General features: G+C 47.0%; 1 protein-coding gene across 1 annotated transcript in view; it reads left to right on the forward strand.

Annotated features, from left to right (window-relative positions):
* The first annotated feature begins 950 nt into the window (after nt 1-950).
* PLB1 (phospholipase B1) overlaps nt 951-19956 on the forward strand; it is a 185524-nt gene continuing 166518 nt past the window's right edge. Inside the window, 3 exon segments of the mRNA XM_032652827.1 lie at nt 951-1034; nt 3248-3436; nt 4863-5067. The gene's annotated coding sequence lies outside the window, so the exon portion shown is untranslated.

The raw sequence follows: 19956 nt of genomic DNA on the forward strand, positions 1-19956 counted from the left end.
GAAAATGCCTCTCCAGTAGGCAGAGAGGATTCAAATTTTGACTTTTGCAACCAGCATCTGTCCTTCTGTTGAAACTTCCTGTTTCTGAGGAACAGAGATTTTTACAGATCCCAGAGGGCATCCAGTAAACCCAGCAGGGATTACCAAATAATTCTGGTTTTGATGAGCTCAGTGAGAATGAATCAGAAGCAGACAGAGTAGCGTTTCCCTTGAAATACACCCAAGATTACATTTTAGAGGGAAAAGCAAAAACATGTTTGGGAATTTATCGCTAGCCAGGAAAGATGGACAGTGTTGGGACCCTAGGCCAGGTGGAAAAGGTCTTTCCTTCCTTCTGTGCAGAACAGGAACCACCATGGGCTTGGGCGAGATCTGATGTTGCTATTGGTCACGCCGGGGCCTGTCCTCGTGGTTCTCACCCAAGTCTCCTATTTGAAAAAGGCAATTCTGGGGTGAGGGTCCCTCCTGGGAGCCCTAGTCATCTTGGTGGGCCATGGCCTACAGGATGACCTGGCTCCAACTCCCCCAGGAGGGAGTCCTGGTAGCTTCCCCAGAGATGTAGAGGTTTGGGACAGGGAGAGCGTATGGGGTCCACACAGCTAGGACCCCTCAGCCCCTGACTCGGGGAACCAGGGCTCCAGGTCCTATGATGGGACAAGATGGGGCGTGGGTGAGAAGGTCGAGCCAGGGTGGGCCACACATCATGGTGAAGCCTGGCTGTTTTTTCAAGAGAATCCCATGAAACTGGCCGTGGCTGAGGAAGAGCTGTGAAAGATCACGGAAAGTGAGTTCAAGCAGGAGGTCCTAGGGAGGCCTCGGGATGGTAGGGTTTGGAAGCAGTTAAGAGCTTAGACAACCTGGCTTCTGATCTTGCCTCTGCCATTTATTGGCTGTGTGATGTGGGCAAGCTTCAATGCCTACGGCACCTCAGCCTTTATATCCGTCCACTGGGGAAATCCGATCTACCTCCGAGGATCACTGGACGGTGGCATGGGGCGACGTGTGATGAAACCTCCAGTGCAGGCCAGACTCCCGTAAGAGCTCCATACTGGGGCCAGTCTCTCTCTGAGCGAGCTGGTCACCCAGCTATCAGAGTCATTTGCCCACATTAGACGAAGGGTCTCCTCTCGCAGGAGGGGATCTGACCACGCTCTCCTGGGTTTATACCTTCGGGGGGCCTCACTGCCTGGAAAGAGCAACTCAGCTCCTTCAGGATCGGCTCTCCTTAGCTCTTCGACCTCATTTCTTGCCATCTTCTCCTGCACCCTCTCAGGATCTTCTTACAGTTCCCCAAATCTCCCTCCACCCTGAAACCTCCGTGCCTTCTAGCACAATGCTCCTTCCTCTGCCTGAAACTCCCCTCCCCTCCCTCCATCGGGCGTCTGCCTACTCCTCCCACGGCACGTATCACAGAGTCCCCTCCCCACCCTCTCCTTCCCTCCTGGGGGGCAGTCTTTCCTGCCACTCCCTCTGAATGGCACCGAGCCCCCTGGCCCCCGGCCCCATCTCCCTCTGCCCCCGGCACACCTACAGTCTGCCGTGGAACTGTCTTTCCCTTCTAGGCCACGAGCTCCCAGTGTCTTGTCAGTTCTCTCTCCCTCCCCTGTGCCTAGGCCAGTGCTTGAAACACAGTAACAGCTCAATAAGCATGTGCTGAAAGACTTGAAGACTTGCTAAATGAATGGCTTCTCCGGGATATGGGGGCCAGTCTCATAAATGAGTCACCATGCCCCCTCCCACTGACCCAGGTGAAACAGTCCTTGTGATGACATCACTAGTTGCCCTTGATTCTCAGAATCACCCATGCCTTCTTCTTTCTTCTCCTTTTGGTCCTATTTGCTTTTCATCTCCCTCTTCCTCCTGCCTTTCCTTCCTCCCCTGGGGGCATCACCCAGTTACACTCTTGGATAATGGTGAGATAGAATCCTGAGATCCATCCCCAGGTGAGAAGGTGGGACAGATATGATTCCTGTGGTGCACCTAGCGTTGGACACACACAGAGGCCCTGCAGCAAATGTTGGACCCTGGTGTCCTTGAGTTAACTGAGTAGGAACCTGAAAGGCATGGGTGGGGGAAGGAGGAAGGTGTTTGATGAGACGTGGGCCAAGGAAAATGGGCACGGTGTGTGGGAACCTGGCAGGTTTGGGACCCTGAAAGCCTCCACATCCAACACTGATTCTGGTGTGGGTGGCGAGGGGGCACCACCCTCACGCATACACTCATGCCTGGCTGCCTGTGGTCCCTTGGGGAGGGCAGTTGTCCTTCCCCAACCCAACTCAGATGACCAGGCAGGAGCCCAGAGGTGACCGCTCCAGCCCTGACCCCCAGCCAACCCCAGGGTACACCCCTGCTCCTTTTCTCTCATTTTCCCTCCTTTTCCCCAAGACTCCCCTCAACTTCATTAAATGTCATGGAGGTGTTTCTGGCCTAAGTTATGAGGACTAGCCTTTCAGAGTGTGCCTCGAGATCACTGCCATCTTCCAGTTGTATACTTTTCCACGAGAATGAAAAAATAAATTAGTACCTGTTTCTGGAAAACCGATGTTTATAGGATCATGAAGGAGCAGATGGGATATTTGTGACTCTTAAAACAGAATACCACAAATATCTGAATAGAAGGCAGCTTCTGAGGCTGGAGAAAAATAATATTATAATGAATAAGAGGACCTGCTACTTCATGTATCTGGTGGAAAATGTATGGCATGAACTGACCTCAAAAAGTTGGTTTGTAAATAAGTAAAAGTAAATGAACCCAAGGAGAGATAAATCAAAGGGTACTTCTTGGGAGGGTTTTACGGGGCAGAGGGGCACCAGCTGGCCACACGTCTCTAGCCCCACGCTTCTCACACTTCTCCAGTCATCTCCGTGTCTGTTTCCTCACTGGCTGGTGAGCCCTATGTAAGGTTTTATAGGCCCAGTGTCTTTATATAGCATCTCTCTCTCTCTCAATCCCTAGCGCCAGGCACAGAACCTGGCACACTAGGTAGGGTGATACATATCATTGATCATCCAAACCGGGACACTTCAAGAGTGAAAGGAGGCTACTACTCATTACGTCAGGACAACAGTTATAATCTGGGACTAATGCATGAATGAACAAATGAACGAATGAATGAAAGATTCTTTAAGAGGTTGAGGCTGTTGGCACTAAGGCAGCCATGATGTCACTGTCAAACAGGAAATTCCTCTACATGTACCATGTGTCCCATTACACGTTTTGTGGTCCATCTTTGTTCTTCTCTTGCAGACGAGGACTCCTGTTGCAGGAGGAAAGCTGGGCTGGGACTGAAAGGCCCTGCCGGCGCTGCTCAGAGACTCCTCCACTGTGGGCACTGCCTGCTTGGGTGCCAGGCACTGAGCTAGGCGCTCTGTGTTCTTACCGCGTTTATTCCTCCCACCACCCTTGCGAAATAGACGCCCTTTTAACCTTTTCTAGGTGAGTCAACCGAGGCTTAGTGAAGTTAAACAAGGTGCCCAACGTCACACAGCTACCGATATCAGAGCCGCAACCCGGGCCCAAGCCTGCTGGATGCCGGAGCGTGCGGTTCTAACAGTCCTCAACCCAGCTTTTGTGTGGCCTGCTCTCTCCTGCTTGGTGCCCAGTGATATCAGGTTCATCTGCTGGAGAGGAGTCACGGGGCCTGGGGGCTGGGGAACAGAAGGGGAACAGAGAGTTTGCCTCCCTGGAGGCCAATCCTGTGTCCAGTTGTGGGGTGGACAGGGCAGTGGCCAGGTCAGGACGGTGGGCAGCGGGCTCTTCGTGGGCAGCAAGACTTTCGGGCTCTCTGCAGGAGAGGATGCCCAGACCCCAGTGTTGCGTCTGAGTCCACATGGCCGGGGAAGGTGGGTTAAGGAAGAGAAAGTGGGTCCCTTCTACATCCTACCTCCTGCCCTCCCCACCCACCTTCACCCCTCCGGGGCTGTGAGGCTTCCTTGGACCCGGCCTGGCTATCATTCCAGAATGGCCATCTGAGGCCCAGCCACAAACCATCGGAAGAGCAGGCCCAGGGGCCTGAGGTCTCCAGCAAGGGTGGGCATGCCACACCCAAGAGCCCGGGGGTGGGGGGGGGAGAGGCTGGCAGGGGCCTGTCCAGGCTGAAATGGAGGAGGGGAGGCAGTGCCAGGACCCGTCTTCCCTCATAGGCACTGCTCGGCACCCTGCTGGCTGGATGCGGGGGTGGGGGTGGGGTGGGGGTGGTGGTGGGGTGGTGGGGTGGGAGGAGGCGTGCCAGGCTGGGTGTAGGCCACGAAAGGGCTCAGCTAGGCCTCTGCTGAGCACTGGTCCCCACCTGCCGGCCTCTGCCAGCGACTCTCCTCAGACAGGCCTTGCCCCCTGGCAGCCAGTCGGGCCCCAGCCTGGGAACTTTGCCGGCCAAGTACAGCTAACTGGCGCCCTCTAGTGTCTGCCTCTCTCAGTCCAGTTGCCCCTCTTGGGAACAAGGCACATCACACACAGCTCCCCTGAGCCAGTCCCCGGGGCCAGGCCCCCCACAAACCTATCCTGTATCTTCCAAACCAGGACGCCTCTGAGAGTGAGAGGGGGCTCTGCGGACAATGAGGCTAGGACAACAGACATAAAATGGGACTGTCCCAGGCAAGTCGGGGCGTCTGATCACCCCACCCAGGTCAGAAGCACACCCTCCCCGTCGTGGCCGCCAGAACCATCTCTGGGAGGCGTCCCATTAAGGAAATGAGAACCCCGTTAGCACACGGCCTGGGAGAGTAGGTGATCAAGAAACGTGCGATCAATAAACAAGTACCAGCTACACATGGTGGTGGTAATCACCTGTTTGCTCTAGCTCTGGGGGCCCTGTTGCAGCCGGGCGTCGGGGAAGCGGCATCTAAATCTCCTTGTGAAGCAGGAAGGAGGACTCTGGCTCTGGAGCCTGGCACGCAGCAGGAGCGCGGGCCTTGGGGCCGATAGAGCAGGCCCAAACATCGGCCAGTGATTAACCGAGACGTCCCCCTCCGGCCATTTTGGGTCTTGCTGCGGCGTCTGGAAAGAAAAGCACCCCTCCAGCAAGAGGACGACATTTTGACACGGCACCTCTTCCCGCTGGTTTTCAGGTGGGTCCTCAGTCTCTCCGTCTGTCCCTCCTTGCGCATGCGTTCGCGATGACCTCTACTCTGCTGCTCGCTCCGTGCCCTCCTTGACAAACACAGGCCAGTGGGTGGGTCGCTACCGTCCCCGCCCCACCCGTCCCCCTCCATTTCCTCATCACTGCCTCGTGGTTTCTGGGGAAGGCCTCAGGGACTTGTGATAACTGCTGGCTCCCCGGGGCTCCCTGATGTGGGCTGATGCAGTGCGGCCGGCATCTGTGACCCCTGCACCAGGTGGGACCCAGCGCAGGGAAGCAGGATGGGAGCAAAGGATTTCCACAGGTGGGGGTGAAGGGAGGGCCCGAGCGGGCTCAGCTTGGAGAATTCCAGGGCGAGGGCTCTGGGGTGGCTCTGTGTGTGTGTGTGTATGATTTGAAGAGACATGTAAGTGACTTCGGTGAAGTCAGGCGGATTTGGGGTCTGGGCAGACGCCATTCTGGAGAGTTCCTTGGCATAGGGATGATGGGCCAGGTCTGGTGCCTTGTGTGGGAAAGGGAAGAAAGCTTTAAGCTGGTTTTTGTATTCTTCAAACCAGTTTGCCCACATCCTTGCCATCTGTGCCCCATGAAGGACCTGTTTGCAGCTGGGCATGTCTGGACCTGAGGGGCAGAGCGCCTGTGTGAGGCCAGTGGCCTCTCCAGCCTCTCACCCAGCGGTCCCAGCCACTGCTGGAGTGGAGGGAGCATCTGGCTCTGCCTGCTGTCCTCCTGCTCCTCACTCATCCTCTCCCCAGTCCTCCCCCTCCCCCCACCCATCCCCTCCTCACTCATCCTCCCCCCAGTCCTCCCCCTCCCCCACCCCATCCCCTCCTCATCCTCCCCTAGTCCTCCCCTCCCCCACCCCTATCCCCTCCTCACTCATCCTCCCCCATTCCTCCCCCTCCCCCCACCCCTATCCCCTCCTTACTCACTCCTCCCCCCCCAGTCCTCCCCCTCCCCGAACCCCATCCCCCAGCCAGCGGGCTCAGTCGCAGCAGTCTCTGCGCCTTTTGTGTCCCCGGGACCCTGGCTCTAACATAAGGCTTCCTTCTCCAGCCCACCTGCAGGGCTTTGCACAACCAGCAACACACAAGCATTGGGTCTGGAGCAAAAAACCCTGGGTTTTTAGGAGATTGGGATTGACATATATACACTAATATGTATAAAATGGATAACTAATAAGAACCTGCTGTATAAAAAAATAAATAAAATAAAATTCAAAAATTCAGAAAAAACAAAAACCCTGGGTTTGAGATCAGGCTCTGCCATTTACCAGCTGTGTGGCCTCGGGCAAGCTAAACTCTTGGCACCTCAGTTATCTCGTCTGTAAACTGGGGATAATAATACTTGACGGTCCTTATCTCATGGGGCTGTCATGAGAATCCAATGCATCACGCACGTGCAAACGCTTTGCAAAGGGCTCCACCAATGGGAGGGATTATTGGCGCTGTTTTCATACCGCACTCAACCCAAACAGAACACTCACCCAAGCCTGGAAACGTGTTCTGAGGGCTGCCGCTTTACTCATATGGTCACTGTCTGGTGAGCTCACTGTGTGCCAGGCCCTGTTCTAGGGACATGGGCTACACAAACAAATATGAACCCCCGCCAACCTCAAGCTTACATTCTAGGCAGGGGGCTCCCCCACACCCCAATCTGCTCAGCTCACACTCTGGCCTTTCTCCTGCACCTGCAGACCTAGCCTGAGAAGTCAGACAACATCGATCAGGCTGCTGGGGATTCTCTTCCTAAGTGCCTCGCAGTCACCTGATGGCCTGGCAGAAGCCCTTGGGTGGGAAAACAAGGTCATTCTGATACTTGCTGGAACACTCAGAGCATTGTAGCAAGAGAGCACGGTCATTAAGTCTAATCGCCCATTTTACAGATGAGGAAATTGGGGTCCAGAAAGGTTTAACTGCCTCACCCTCGGTTATGCAGCTGGTCCCACAGTTATTCATTTGGTCAACAAACATTTATTGAGCTCCTACTCTGTGCCTCCCACTGGACACCAGGGACAAGGCTCTGTCTCAGTTTTGGCATATGAAAGCAAGTAGGTGAATTTCAGGTGGTGAAGAGTGCTGGGCAGAAAACTAGGCCTCCAGATAGGGAGGGGGAGTGACTAGGGATTACGGAGGTCAGGGGAGGCCTCGTGAGGTGTCAGATTTGAGCTGAGGAATCAAGCAGAGGCCTTGAAGGACTCCAGAAATCCCCTCCCTACACTTAAAAGGCAAAGGAATGCCTCTCCATCCCTGCCCCCTGGGAAAAAGAAATGGCATCAGAAGAGAAAAATGGGGCTTGCCCCCTCCTGGGGGCAAGCAAGTCTCTCTGAGCCTAACGCTGAGTGACTCCTGGTGTGAAGAGGGAGGTGGCCCTCTCTGTTACCCAGAGCTCAGGGTACCTGGGGTTGCTTTTGTTTTTTCAATAGACTATTTTTTAGAGGAGTTTGAGGTTCACAGCAAAGCTGAGCAGGAAGTACAGAGAGTTCCCATTTACCCATGGTCCCCCGTGTACCCCCGCCTCACACATGCACAGCCTCCCCACCATCCACGTTCGCCACCAGCGTGGTCCATCTGTTACAATCCATGAACCTACACTGACATGTTATCACCCAGAGTCCACGGATTACCTTAGGCTTTACTCTCAGTGTTGTACACTCAATGGGTTTTGACACCTGTATTCATCATAATAATGTCACACAGAATAGTTTCACTGCCTTAAAAATGCCCTGTGCTCTACTTACTCACTCCTCCCTCCCTCCAAACCCCTGGCAACCACTGATCTTTTTACTGTCTCCATCGTTTTGCCTTTTCCAGGATGTTGTAGGGTTGGAATTGTACGGTAGGGAGCCTTTTGAGATTGGCTTCTTTCCCTTAGTAATTTGCATTTAGATTTCCTCCATGTCTTTTCATGGCTTGATAGCTCATTTCTTCTTCTTCTTCTTTTTTTTAAATTTTATTTATTTATTTTTGGCTGCATTGGGTCTTCGTTGCTGCACGCGGGCTTTCTCTAGTTGCGGCGAGGAGGGGGCTACGCTTCGTTGTGGCACGTGGGCTCCTCATTGCGGTGGCTTCTCGTTGCGGAGCACGGGCTCTAGGCGCTGGCTTCAGTAGTTGTGGCACGCGGGCTCTAGAGCGCAAGCTCAGTAGTTGTGGCGCACGGGCGTAGTTGCTCTGCGGCATGTGGGATCCTCCCGGACCAGGGTTTGAACCCGTGTCTCCTGCATTGGCAGGCGGATTCTTAACCACTGTGCCACCAGGGAAGCCCCTCATTTCTTCTTAATGCTGAGTAAAGTTCTGTCCGGATATAGGGGCTACTTTTGTTTCAGTTTTTGTTTTTTAGCTGGGCTTCTATCTAGCTTTTCCTGCAGCAGTCTCAGCCTGCCAGCCTCTCATTCCCCAGTGGTGGAGGTGGAGCAGGGGTATCGCTGCCTGGTGCTTGCAGCAGGTCCAGCTGGAAAGCATGGGGCCTCTCCGGGCCCCAAGGCTGCACCACCCCCGGTCCCCAACAGGTGGCCACACCACCCAGCTCTGGCCGGCCTCTAGTTGGTAATGACTGAGAGGGACAGGGGCATCTTGGGAGACTGTGTGAGGGAACAAGGTAGAAGTGGTGGCTGTCCCCCATTGGCCACCTCTCTTTCTCTCTCCCTCTTCCCAGGCAACTCAGACAGCCGAGCTACATTTCTTGGTTTGGGGGAGGGGGAGACCTGGAGCATTTTGCCATTCGTGTTCTTCAGGGAAAGAAGTTCTGGTGCCTTGCCCTCACACGATACTGTCTTCTAGAAGACTAGAAACTTCCATTGTGTTCACAATGGGATCTGATCCCCCAAGTAGGTAGTTCTCTGGGCAAATGGCCCCATTTGCATGGGGAGAGCCTCCCTGGGGTAAGGAGAAAGGGTGCTGGTATATTCTGCTCTTGGAGCTGGCAGCGTAAATGGGGAAATATTTCTGGAGAAAGAGGCTGCTCCTTTTGTTAGCAAGATTGAACCACAACACCTGGGAATGGATACAGAAAAGGTATGTATATACCACACAATGAAATATTATTCAGCCTTCTAAAGGAATGAAATTCTGATAAATGCTACAGTACAAATGAACCCTGAAAACGTTTTGCCAGGTGAAATAAGCCAGACACCAAAGGACAAATATTGTGTCATTTCACTTATATTATGTATCTGGAACAGCTAAATTCATAGAGACAGAAAGTAGCATGGTGGTTGCCAGGGGCTGGGTGGAGGGAAGGGGAGTTAGTGTTTAATGGGATCAGAGCTTCAGTTTGGGATGACGAAAAAGTTCCAGAGACGGATGGTGGCCATGGTTGCACAGCTTTGTGAATGTACTTAATGCCACTGAACTGTACACTTAAAAATGGTTAAAAGGGTAAATTTTATGTTAGATACATTTTACTACCATAAGAAACCTTAAAAAAAAAAAAAAAAAAAGACTGAACCAGGATCGTAAAGTCCACAGAGCCCATCATGTTCTTTCACCATTGTTCACACTACCCCCCCACTATGACAATCCAACATGGAACCCTACGGCTCCCACCCATGGAAGCCTGCGGCTCAAGAACGGAGCTCTCACTACCTCAAACGAGCCTTGAACCTCAAGTGAAAGGACTTGAGTTGAGCCTAATCGCTGAGCCTCATCTTCCTCAGATATAAAATGGGGAAAGAATACTTGCCCTTTCCTATGTCACAGAACTGTCACAGGATCAGCGAGGTTATGGATGTGAAAGTACGTGTAAATTCTGAAGCACTCAGTACAGATAAGGAATCATAAACAATATCAGCCTTATTGCTTTCCTAGGTCATTGGCTCCATCTGGGGACAACTCTAATGGCTGGAAAGTTCAGGCAGAATTGTGAAGTAGCAAAGGTTGCTCTTGGTATCACCTCTCCTCTTACGTATGTCTTAGGATGTGCCTCTCCATTTAGCAGTTTCATCTTCCACCCAACCCCTTGATATCGTGAGCGATGCTCACCTCCTGCCTATATCTTTTCCCTTGGGAACTGTGTTAGGAAAACCCACTTTTCCTGTGTGTCTCCTTTGCTCTCGCACTTCTATCACACTCACAGCCCTTCTGACGCCAGATGTGTGGGGTTCGTCCCCACCTCCCAACACCAAGCGATTCTGTGACACCAGCTGGGTGTCTTACAATTTAATTTGGAGTTTAATCCAATTCTGACACTGTCTACCTGGAGATAGCGTCCGATGCCACAGGTTAAGGGCTTAGTCCCACAAGAGTGGCCCCTGCACACTTCAGATGCCGATTGCAAGTCCAGGTTGCCACCTGTGCTGCTGACTGATTGGCTGTAAATCGGAGGTTTGACTAATTTGCTGCAATGGCTCACAGACCTCAGGAACACTTTATTTACTGTTTACCGGTTTATTATAAAAGGATATAATTAGGGACAGCCAGATGGAAGAGATGCATGGGCAGGGTGTGTGGGGTTGGGGGGTGGTGAGGAACTTCCTGCCCTCTCCGTGCACGCTGTTCTCCCCACGTGTCCACCAACCTGGAAGCTCTCTGAGTCCCATACTTTTGGGATTTTTATGGAGGCTTCATCACATAATGATCGATCATTAACTCCATTTTCCCTCTCCTCTCTCTGGAGAATACGAGGTGGGGCTGAAAATTTCCAAGTTTCTAATCGTGGCTTGGTCTTTCCAGTGACCAGCCCCCATCCAAGAACCCACCAAGGGCCACCTCATTACATCAAAAGACACTGCTATCACTCAGGAAATTGCAAAGGATTTAGGAATTCTGTGTCAAAAACTGGGTCAAAGACCAATATGAGAACAAAAGATGCTCCCAGGGCTCTCATCACTTAGGGAATTATAAGGGTTTTAAGACTCTGTGCCAGGAACTGGGAAATAGATATAAATATTTTTTCTCTTATCTCACAGGATTCAGGGTGCCACCTCCTCCAGAAAGTCTTTCCAGATGCTTCCTCTCTCTCCCTCATCTGAGCCAGATAGGGTTTTGGGAGCTGTGTGATACAATGAATGTATAAGTGAAATTATAAAGACCTAGGTTGAATTCTGCTGCCATCACTTACTTTGCACGTGACCTTGGCAAACAACCTCTCTGAGCCTCAACATCTCTCTGTAAATTAGTGGCGATGAGTTACTTAACAGGACAGTAATGAAGATTAAATGGTATAAACAACAGTGCTAGAATATGAAGGATGCTCAAGAAATAACAGTTTCCTTCCTCTGAACTTTCATAGCCCTTTATCTGAGCTTTCAGCCTTGTGTTATAGGTATTTGTGTCATTCATTCATTCAACAAACATTTAACTGAATATGAAGGCAAGAAGTGTTATGACTAAAACTAAAGATGAAGGAGGGTGGTTAGGAAAGATTTCACTGATAAGGCATTATTTAGGGAGAAAATTGAAGGAGTGAGTCCTATAAATGTCAGAGAAGGATTTTGGGGCAAGAGCAGAGTCCCCGAGGCAGGAACATGCTGGTGGGTTTGAGGAGCAGCAAGGAAGGAACAGCCAACGTGGCCAGATCAGAATGAGCGAGAGAGGGAGGGAGGAAGAACAGAGAAGTAGCAGGGACCACATCACATGGGGCCTTTGTAGACTGTGGCAAGGACTCTTTTAGTTCCCTGCTGAGATGGGAAGCCGTTGGAGCCTGTTGAGCAGAAGAGTGGAAGAACTGACATAGGCTTTAAAAGGAACCCTTTGTCTGCTGTGTTCTATGCCATTGACTGCATGGTAGCAAGGGTAGAAATAGGGAGATTGGTTAGCAGGCTACTGCAGTCATCCAAGCAAGAGATACTAGTGGCTTGGACCGGGAAGGCAAATGGACGTAGAGAAAATGGTCAGATTTTGAATATATATTGATTTGAAAGTAGAGCCAAGACTACTTGCTGGACAGTAAGCGAAGGATCTAAGCCAAGGTGTTTGCCTGGGGAAATGTGAAGATGGTGTTTTCATCACCAAGATAAGGAACCTACAAGGAAAAGCAGGTTTGGGTGGGGCGAAGTGGGAATTATAAATTCGTTTTTGTATTTATCTGGTTATTATTATTTACCATGGTCTTCATTTGTTTCTAATAATCCAAATTTCCTTCTTATATTACTTTCCTTCAGCCTGAGAACTTTAGCATTTTCTGTACTGAAGATCTGCTAATGGTGACATTTTTTAGTTTTTCTTTATCTGGAAATATCTTTATTTTACCTTCATTTTTTGAAGCATAGTTTTGCCGAGTGCAGAATTCCGGGTCGAAAGTTTTTACTTTCAGTTACTTTAGAGATGTTGGTCCACTGGTTTCTTCATTGTTCCTTTTCTCCCCAGGCCCCCCACCTTTTTTTCAGCTTTATTAAGGTATAACTGATAAAACTGTAAGATATCTAAAGTACACAACATAATGATTTGATGTAGGATCCATGGTGAAAGGATTGCCCCCATCTAAGTTGATTAGTACATCCATCACCTCCCATATTTACCTTTTTTGGGGGTGGGGTGAGAACATTTAAATTTTCCTCTTAGAAAATTCCAATTATACAATACAGTGTTATCAACTTTAGTCACCATGTTACACATTAGATCCTCAGGCTTTATCTTATACCTGAAAGTTTGTACCCTTTTACCAACCTCTGCCTATTTTTCTGACCTATAGCCCGTGGCAACCACTCTTCTGCTCTCTGTTTCTATGATTTTGATTCCCTCCCACCGCCTTTCTTTAAGATTGCACGTATAAGTGATACCATCAAGTATTTGTCATTCTCTGTCTGACTTATTTCACTTAGCACAATGCCCTCCAGGTTCATCCATATTGTTGCAAATGACAGGATTTCCTTCTTTTTTAAGGCTGAGCGATATACTATTGTATACATATACCACACTTCCTTTATCCATTCATCTTTTGACAGACACTTAGGTTATTTCTATACCTTGGCTATTGTAAATAATGCTGCAATGAACATGGGGGTACAGATATCTCTTTGCGATAATGGTTTCATTTCCTTTGGATATATATCCATAAGTGGGATTGCTGGATCGTATGGTAGTTCTATTTTTAATTTCTTGAAGAACCTCCATACTGTAGCAACTGTACCACTTTACATTCCCACCAACAGTGCACAGGGTTCCCTTTTCTTCACATCTTCATCGGCATTTCTCTCTCTCTCTCTTTTTTGATAATTTCCCTGATGATTAGTGGTGTTGAGCACCTTTTCATGTACCTGTTGACCATCTGTATACCTTCTTTGGAAACATGTCTATTCAGGTCATTTTTAAATTGGGTTATATGTTTGTTTGCTCTTGAGTTGTATAAAATTTTGTGTATATATATTTTTTATTGGAGTATAGTTGCATTACAGTGTTGTGTTAATTTCTGCTGTATAGCAAAGTGAATCAGCTATACGTATACATATATCCCCCTTTTTTGGATTTCCTTCCCATTCAGGTCACCACAAAGCACTGAGTAGAGTTCCCTGTGCTATACAGTAGGTTCTCATTAGTTATCTATTTTATACATAGTAATGTATATATGTCAATCCCAATCACCCAATTCATCCCATGCCCCCACCCGCCTTGATATCTATACAAATTTTGTGTATATTTTGGATGTTAACCCCTTATTGGATATTGGCCTCCATTATTTCTGATGAGAAGTCAGGGTCATTTGAGTTGGTTATTTTTCCCCCATATGTAATGTATCCTTTTTCTCTGGCTACTTTCAAAATTTTCTCTTCATCTTTGGTTTTTAGCAGTTTAACTACAGCATGTCTTGAGGAAGTTTTCTTTTTATTTATCTTGCTTGGGGTATACTGGGCTTCTTGAATCTGTAAATGTATACTTTTCACCAAATTTGGGGGAGATTTGGGCTATTTCTTTTTTTTTTTTTTCTCCAGTAGTCTCTCCCCCTTTCCTTCTGGGATTCCAGTTACATATGTTAAACTTTTTTTTTTTTTTTTTGCGGTACGCTGACCTCTCACTGTTGTGGCCTCTCCCGTTGCGGAGCACAGGCTCCGATGCGCAGGCTCAGTGGCCATGGCTCACGGGCCCAGCCGCTCCGCGGCATGTGGGATCTTCCCGGACCGGGGCACGAACCCATGTCCCCTGCATCAGCAGGCGGACTCTCAACCACTGCGCCACCAGGGAAGCTGATGTTAAACATTTTGGTAGTGTTTCTTAAGCCTCTGAGGCTCTGTTCATTTTTTTTTTTCAATCTTTTTTCCTCTTTGTTCTTCAGATGGGATGCTTTCTACTGGTCTAATATCAAGGTCATTGACTCTTTCCTCTGTTATCCCCATTTTGTTGTTAAGCCTAGTCAGTACATTTTTTATTTCAAATATTATCTTTTTCAGTTCTAGAATTTCCATTTAGTTTTTTAAAAATAGAGTTTATTTCTCTGCTGTTTTCTATCTTTTCATCGTTTACAAACATATGATGGCTTCCCTCATGAAGCATAGTTATAACAGCTTACTTTAAAATTATGATCTGCTGATCTAACATCTGGGTCATCTCAGTTTCTGTTGATTGTCTTTTGAGTATAGGTCACATTTTCCACTTTTTTCATGTGTTGAGAAATTGGGGGCTATGCTGGGCATTGTGATTAATTTGTGCACACTCTGGATTCTGTTCTGCAGCTCCCCCAAAATGCTGGACTGTTTGCTTTAGCAGGCAGTCAACTTGATTGTATCAAACTATAAACTGTCTCTTGGGCCACAGTTTAAAACTCAGCTCAGTTCTTTTATTCTTATCTGGGCCTCTTAAGCCTGCCTCATGTATTACATTTCAGGAATTGGCCAGAGACCTGGACAGAGTTTATACATAAAATGTGTGGTTCTTCTTCTCTGGGTCTCTCTTTTCCTGGATTCCTCCCCTCACTTTCTAAAGGCTGTGGCTGCCTTAAACTCTCTCCTTTGATTCTTCAGGCCAGAAGGACTGCAGGTTTTCTATCATTTTATCTGCCCATTGTGACTCTACTGTGGCCTGCTTCAGGCAAAACAAAAACAAAAACGAAACAGGAAACACACCCTGTGCATTTGCTTTTTCCAAGTGTTGATTCCTCTCCAGAAACTGCTTGCTTCTGTTCACTCTCCAAGGCCTTCAGGTAACTGGTAGTTTTTAAGAGTTCATAGTTATTATCTACAGGAGTCTGTCTCATAGGAGCTTACTGAGCTTTCCTGGAAACAGAGCTGTCAGTAGTTTTGGTTTGGACGCGTTAAGTTGCAGATGTCCATTAGATATCCAAGTGGAAATGTTCACTAGCCAGTTAGATATGCACCTAGAGTCCTGGAGAGAAATCATTCAACATTTGAAAGAATATAGATGGTGTATGAAGTTATGGGTGTGGGTAAAATCAACCAAGATGTGAATATACCTGTAGAAGAGGAACAGGCCCAGAACCAAACCCAGGTGTACTCCAGGGTTTAAAGATCAGCGTGATGAGGAAGAAATTAGCAAAGCAGATCAGGAAAGAGTGGACAACAAAGGAAGAGAAGGACCAAGAAAGAGTTATCCTGAAATCCGAGAAAAGAAAGGATTTCCAAAAAAGGCAGGATAGTCAACTGTATCAAATGCTGCTGGTAGATTACGATGAAGATGAAAAACTGACTGCTGGATTTAGCGACAAGAAAGTCATTGGTAAACCTAAGAATAACTGTGTTGTTCAACTAGTGGAATCAGAACTCACTGAAAGGAAGTGAGGAATTGAAGTCCAGGAGAATGGAGAAATCCATCAGGGACTTTTACCATCAAAGAAGGAAGAAAAATGTGATTGAAGCTGGAGGGGGTTATGAAGTCAAGAAGTTTTGTTTTGATTTTGACATCAGGAAAAATTATACCCATGTTGGTTTGCTAAAGTAGGAAGTAATTGAGAGGGGCTCATTGGTGTGTTGAGAGAGAGGGGACAGGATCCTGTGCACATGTGGAGAGTTGGTCTTAGATAAAGTCATGAGCAGCTCATTCATAGAAACTGGAGGCAAGAAGAGAAGCTGTTGGGTATTGGATGTGATGGGGGTGGGAAAGACTATTATGAGAGGACCCAGAATAGGGGGAAGTCAAAAGAGGCAACGGGCCAAAAAGAAATCCCCTTTATTTCTTAAACCAGTTTGTGTTGGATTTTGTGTTGCTTAGGACCAAAATCATCCTAAATGATCAATATGGTTGTTATGAATCTTTCAAAAATGAATTTTCATAGACCAGAACATTATTATTTATAAGAAATGGCTGCAGGGCTTCCCTGGTGGCGCTGTGGTTGGGAGTCTGCCTGCCGATGCAGGGGACACGGGTTCGTGCCCCAGTCCGGGAAGATCCCACATGCCGCGGAACGGCTAGGCCTGTGAGCCATGGCCGCTGAGCCTGCACGTCCGGAGCCTGTGCTCCGCAACGGGAGAGGCCACAACAGTGAGAGGCCCGTGTACTGCAAAAAAAAAAAAAAAAAAAAAGAAATGACTACAAAGTAATGAATTTTCATATAATAGACCAGAAGTTCTGAGTCCAAATGGGTATTTGCCATTCTTTCACTTACTTCTGGGAGCCACTTCCAAAGAATATTGTCACACCGTAAAATATCTTTTGACTCTATTCTGTTTTGAATTACTTTAAAAATCTGTGTTACATGTTTTGAATACCCTCAGAGATGACAAATCATGGTCTTTTGTTGGTGGATTAGGTGTTGGATATATACATAAGCTAGCTGGAGTTGAGTCTGGCAAATATCTTTTATTTTATTTTATTTTTTCGGCCACACTGCCTGGCATGCAGGATCTTAGTTCCCTGACCAGGGATTGAACCTGCATCCCCTGCATTGGGAGTGCAGAATCTTAACCACTGGACTGCCAAGGAAATCCCTAGCAAATACCTTTTTAGATCAAAACCTGTTCCACAGAAAGTCCAGTGCAACCTGGAGCCTTAGTATGGGAAAGAAAAGAGTCACTGTCCAGAGTTTGTTCTTTTGGAGTAACAAGTCATCTTTTGGATCCCTCTTGGTTAGCCTGACCATTCGACCTTGTGGAATATTTTCAACAGACGCCATACGCTGATGTCAAGGAAAATAGCCAATGTGAACTTCATTTCTGATGTGCAGGAAGTTAAATTTTCTCCTTTGAAACAGGTTAATCCTCAGATGTCTGTGGGGCAAGAGAGCCACAGGAGGGTCTCCTCTTCTCACTTACCTTTCACAGTGAGTCTGTATCTTTTTTTCTTTTTCTCTTTCTCCCTCTCTCCCTCGCCCCCTTTCTCATGCTCGCTGCCCCTCCTCCCCTTCTTTATTGAACTCTAATTGACCTACAACACTATGTTAGTTCCAGGTGCACAAAATAGTGATTTGTTATTTCTATACATTACAAAATAATCACTGCAATAAGTCCAGTTACCACTTGTCAGCATACAAAGATATTACAATATTGTTGACTATATTCCCTGAGCTGTTCATTGCATCCATATGACTCATTTATTTTATAACTGGGAGTTTGTACCTTCTAACCACCCTCACCTATTTCACCTATCCACCCTTTCCCACCTGCTCTGGCAACCATCTGTTTGTTTTCTGTGTCTATGAGTCTGTTTTGTTTATTCATTTGTTTTGGTTATTAGGGTCTACATATAAGTGAACTCACACAGTGTATATCTTTCTGTGTCTGATTTATTTGACTCCAGGTCCATCCATGGTGTCACAAATGGCAAAATTTTATTTTTTATGGCTGAATAGTATTCCACTGTATATATATACACCACATATATACATATGTATACATCCATTCATCTATCAGTTGACACTTAGGTTGCTTCCACATCTTGGCTATTGTAAATAATGTTGCTATGAACATTAGGGTGCACATATCTTTTCAAATTAGGGTCTTTGTTTTCTTTGGAAAAATACCCAGAAGTGGAATTGCTGGATCCTATGGTAGCTCTATTTTTAATTTTTTGAGGACCCTCCATACAGTTTTCCGTAGTGGCTGTACCAATTTACATTCCCACCAACAGTGCACAAGTGTTCCTTTCTCTCCACATCTTTGCCAACACTTATTATTTTATTTTGTTGTTGTTGTTGTTGTTTTGTGGTATGCGGGCCTCTCACTACTGTGGCCTCTCCTGTCGCGGAGCACAGGCTCCGGACGTGCAGGCCCAGCGGCATGGCCCACGGGCCCCGCCGCTCCGCAGCATGCGAGATCCTCCCAGACCGGGGCACGAACCCGCGTCTCCTGCATCGGCAGGCGGACTCTCAACCACTGCGCCACCAGGGAAGCCCTGTTTTTGTTTTTGATAATAGCCATTCTGACAGATGTGAGGTGATAATCTCATTGTGGTTTTGACTTGCATTTCCCTGGTGGTTAGTGATGTTGCACATCTTTTTATGTGTCTGTTGGCCATCTGTATTTCTTTGAAGAAATGTCTGAATATTCAGGTTCTCTGCCCACTTTTTAATCTGTTTGTTTGGGTTTTTTTTGAGTTGTATGAGTTCTTTGTATATTTTGGATATTAACCCCTTATCAGATATATCATTTGCAAATATCTTCTCCCACTCAGTAGATTGCCTTTTTGTTTTGTTGATAATTTCCTTTGCTGTAAGAAAGCTTTTAGTTTGATGTGGTCCCATTTGTTTATTTTTGCTTTTGTTTGCCTTGCCTGAGGAGACAGGTCCAAAAAAATATTGCTGTGACTGATGTCAAAGAGTGTACTCCCCATGTTTTCTTCTAGGATTTGTACAGTTTCAGGTCATATATTTAAGTCTTTAATCCATTTTGAATTTATTTTTGTATATGATGTGAGAAAGTAGTCCAGTATGATTCTTTTGCATGTAGCTGTCCAGTTTTCCCAACATCATTTATTAAGGAGGCTATCTTTTCTCTCTTTTCTAAAAATTTATTTATTTATTTATTTGGCTGTGTCGGGTCCTAGTTGTGACATGCGGGATCTTCTGTAGTTGTGGCACGTGGGCTTCTCTCTAGTTTTGGCGTGCGGGCTCAGTAGTTGCAGCGCGCAGGCTCTCTAGTTGTGGTGCATGGGCTCCAGAGCACGCGGGCTCAGTGGTTGTGGCACATGGGCTTAGTTGCCCCACAGAATGTGGGATCTTAGTTCCCTGACCAGGGATCAAACATGCATCCCCTGCATTGGAAGGTGGATTCTTAACCACTGGACCACCAAGGAAGTCCCTATCTTTTCTCCATTATATACTCTTGTCTCCTCTGTCTTAGATTAATTGGCTATAAAAGTGTGGGTTTATTTCTGGGCTCTCTATTCTGTTCCATTGATCTGTCTGTTTTTGTGCCAGTACCATACTGTTTTGATTACTGTAGCTTCATAGTATAGTTTGAAATCAGAGAGCATGATACCTCCAACTTTCTTCTTCTTTCTCAAGACTGTTATGGCTATTTAAGGTCTTTTGTGTTTCCATACAAATTTTAGAATTATTTGTTCTAGTTCTCTGAAAAATGCCATTAGATTTTTGATAGGGATTGCATTGAATGTGTAATTACCTTGGATAGTATGGCCATTTTAACAATATTAATTCTTCCAATCTGTGAACACGGTATATCTTTTCATTTGTTTGCATCATCTTCAATTTCTTTCATCAATGTCTTAGAGCCTTTTTTGAGTACAGGTCTTTTACCTCCTTGGTTAGATTTATTCCTAGGTGTTTTATTCTTTTTGATGGAATTGTAAAATGGAATTGTTTTCTTAATTTCTCTTTTTGATAGTTCATTGTTAGTGTATAGAAACACAACAGATTTATGTATATTAATTTTGTATCCTGCAACTTTACTGAATTCATTTATTCTAATAGATTTTGGTGGTGTCTTTAGGATTTTCTATATATAGTATCACATCATTTGCAAACAGTGACAGTTTTACTTCTTCCTTTCCAATTTTGATTCTTTTTATACCTTTTTCTTGTCTGATGTGGCTGGACT

This window comes from Phocoena sinus, chromosome 13, assembly GCF_008692025.1.
Source record: "Phocoena sinus isolate mPhoSin1 chromosome 13, mPhoSin1.pri, whole genome shotgun sequence".
Classification (NCBI taxonomy): domain Eukaryota; kingdom Metazoa; phylum Chordata; class Mammalia; order Artiodactyla; family Phocoenidae; genus Phocoena; species Phocoena sinus.